The 3,118-nt window shown below is 48.0% G+C and overlaps 1 pseudogene; it reads left to right on the top strand.

Moving 5' to 3' along the window:
- The first annotated feature begins 2,306 nt into the window (after positions 1–2,306).
- On the top strand, positions 2,307–2,811 carry LOC138850100 (ADP-ribosylation factor-like protein 1 pseudogene; annotated as a pseudogene).
- The last annotated feature ends 307 nt before the right edge of the window (positions 2,812–3,118 follow it).

Below are 3,118 nucleotides of genomic sequence, written 5' to 3'. Positions count from 1 at the left end.
CTGAGGACATCAGGCTAATTCCAGCTCCACTTCCTGATGCTCATACTTGGATTAAGGTGGCCACAAATCCACCCTTGCCTTCGGAGACTGGATTTCAAGGGTCACCACAAGTGATTGGATTCTGGAGAACTAAATTGTGCTGGTCAGTGTCCCAAGAGATAGAGTCTGGACAATATACCAGGCTGTGTAGTTAGTTCACTGTCTCCTGTATCAGACAGCCCAGGGCCATGGCACAATCAGAGGTTCCAATCCTGCACCTGATCAGTCAAGTAGCCTTGAGCAACTCATTTCAGTTGCCTTTCTTGAACACTAACCCAGCTCTGATCTAGACACTGGGGAATGCAAACTGAAATACAAGTTCCTCATCCCTGAGATAGGGCTGTCATATACAGCGGTACAGGCTGGAAACTGCCTGAGGCCATTCCACCAAGAGTGAGAGTAGGGTCTGGAGTCCAGTCCAGTTACTCATGCTCCCAAGGACATGGCCACTCTGCCTGAGCTGACATTATCCTCGGTGAAAATCAGGGCCAACTGGCCCTAACACTTCCCTCTTGGTCTTTCTAAAGGTGCAAGTCATAAATGTCAAAACAAGTGTCTGGCCAGCCTGGAAATTCTCAGTCATTGAGAGGCTAGCAACATAGTTGGTCAGAATTTGCTGTTTGGAGGCTGGCGCTGTGGCGTAGCGGGTAAAGCTGCCACCTGCAGTGCCACCATCCCATATAGGCTCTGGTTCAAGTCTCAGTTGCTCCCCTTCCCATCCAGCTCTCTGCTATGGCCTGGGAGGGCAGTGGAATATGGCCCAAGTCCTTGTGCCCCTGCACCCACGTGGGAGACCCAGAAGTTGTTCCTGGTTCCTGGCTTCCCATCAGCACAGCTCCAGCCATTGCAGCCATGTAGGGAATGAACCAGGGGATGGAAGACATCTCTCTCTCTCTCTCTCTCTGCCTCTCTGTAACTCTTTCAAATAACAAATAAATAAATCTTTAAAAAGAAAAAGAATTTGCTGTTTGTGCACTGGCCTATCTTAGTAGCTTCCTCCTCAAATAACGACTGCATCCCAGTATATGTCAGAGGCTGTGCCAGGGGCTTGGGTATAGATAGGGCTACGGGATACACAGCTGGCCCTCTTCTGACCTACAAATGCACTCATCACTCATTAACCACTGTCTGGAAACATGAGGTTTCATAGGCTGTGAAGGTTTTTCAGTCTAGTGGCTTCCCAACACGCTAACTGACATCTTAAACAATGGCCTGTGACCCAGGAAAAACAAGTCCATTAAAGTAGACTGAAAACAGCCAAAGGGAGAGAAGTCAATAACTTACAGAGACGCAATTGCTGTCCCTGGCCTTGGGTTTCAGACACAAGTCAGAACGTTTGCAGCAGCCTGGGTGCATTGCCCTTTTCTGTTTTCGACTGAAGCCTCACCCTTACTGTCTGCACATTGGCTTGAAAGTCCATGTGGTCTACACTGCTCTGTCTGTGACTGCTGGACTTGAACCACACTGCCCAGGTAAGCCTGGGAAGGGAATGTTTACCCCGGATTTTTTAGGCTCTCAAGCTCCTTTAAAAAAAAACAAAACAAAACAAACAAACAAACAAACAAAAAAAACAGTGAGGGGGTGGAAAAATGAAGACATTCTCCTTTTTGTTCCATGTTGGGATGGAAATGTGTTACAAGGGATTTTCAAAAACAACCTAGAAAGGAGTGGACATTGTGGTGCAGTGAATTAAACCACTGCTTGAGATGCCTGCATCCGACACTGGAGTGCCTGTTTTCAGTCCTGGCTCCTCCACTTCCAATCCAAATCCAGCATCCTGCCAATGTACACCCTTGGGGCAGCAAATGATGACTCAAGTACTTAGGTCCCTACCTGCGGCATGGGAGACCCAGATGGAGTGCCGGCTCCGGATTTCTGCCTGGCTCAGCCCTGGCTTGTTGAAGCCATTTGGGGAGTGAACCGGGATATAGAAGATCTGTGTGTGTGTGTGTGTGTGTGTGTGTGTGTGTGTGAGAGAGAGAGAGAGAGAGAGAGAGAGAGAGAGAGAGGAAAGAGAGAGACTCTGCCTTACAAATAAAAATTTTTAAAAAAATTACAAATTCTAAAGAAATCCTAGCCTTCCCCAGCTGGGAGTTCCTAATGGAATAGGGCTACATGGAAACCTCCTCAGAGTCACAAGATGAGGCCAAGCAGAGCAGAAGTGGCAGTGACGAGGGCGAACCAGGAGCTTCCGCTGAGGCCAGGCCCGTGTGTGAGGATGGCCTAGGGAAGACAGGCTGTTCATGGTGAGCGACCTTTCCCCGGCTATGTTCCCCGATCTCTCTGGAACTCAAGAAAGGGGGATTTTAATTTTGGGAACTGATGGAGCAGGGAAAATCCCAACGTTGTAGGGATTACAGGTTAGGGAAAAGCCATCACTACTATACCTACGAGAGGACTTAATGTAGAGACAGTGACATACAATAAACCTTCCATTCCAAGTCTGGGATTTAGAAGAAGCAAGCATCCGGCCATCCTGGAGATGTTATTATTCAAACACAGGGGCAGTCATTTGTATAGCAGACACTTGTGACCGGGATCAGACTGGAGTTTCCAAATCAGAGACAGTTGCTATGTTGGAGGAAGAAGAGCTGAGGAAGGCCTGTGAGTGGTGTGTGAGAGGAGGCAGGACGTGCAGCCATGACTACCTCAGAATGGCAAATGCACTCAGGTCACCTGCTCGAAGGATCAAAGTGGCAAGTGTCCCAAGTGGCAACCAGAAGCACCGGCCTGGAAGCCATGAAATGGTTAGATGAAACGTTAAATAGCTGACAGGACCCCTGAAATGAAGTCCCTCAGGAAACAGGCAGTGGGCTCCACACTACTAAAGGTTACGCATGGATGGTGTTGGCATCTCCCACGCTGATGGCCACATCTGTAGGAATCAAGCAAGGTAAGAGTCTGGTTGCAGGGATAAGCGATAGAATCACCTGAAGTGCTGCATCATGTGAAATATTCCTTCCTTGACTTCTTGTGTTGAGATGATTGCTCTTTTTGTATGCAATTGTTAGTGAGATCCAGTCCTATTAAATACACTCTTGGGGAAAACACCCTCCTATTTTCAAGAAAAGCAAAACTA

Source organism: Oryctolagus cuniculus, chromosome 6 (genome assembly GCF_964237555.1).
Source record: "Oryctolagus cuniculus chromosome 6, mOryCun1.1, whole genome shotgun sequence".
Classification (NCBI taxonomy): domain Eukaryota; kingdom Metazoa; phylum Chordata; class Mammalia; order Lagomorpha; family Leporidae; genus Oryctolagus; species Oryctolagus cuniculus.
The sequence above is the reverse complement of the archived record's forward strand: the minus strand, read 5'-3'. Positions and strand labels throughout refer to the sequence as shown.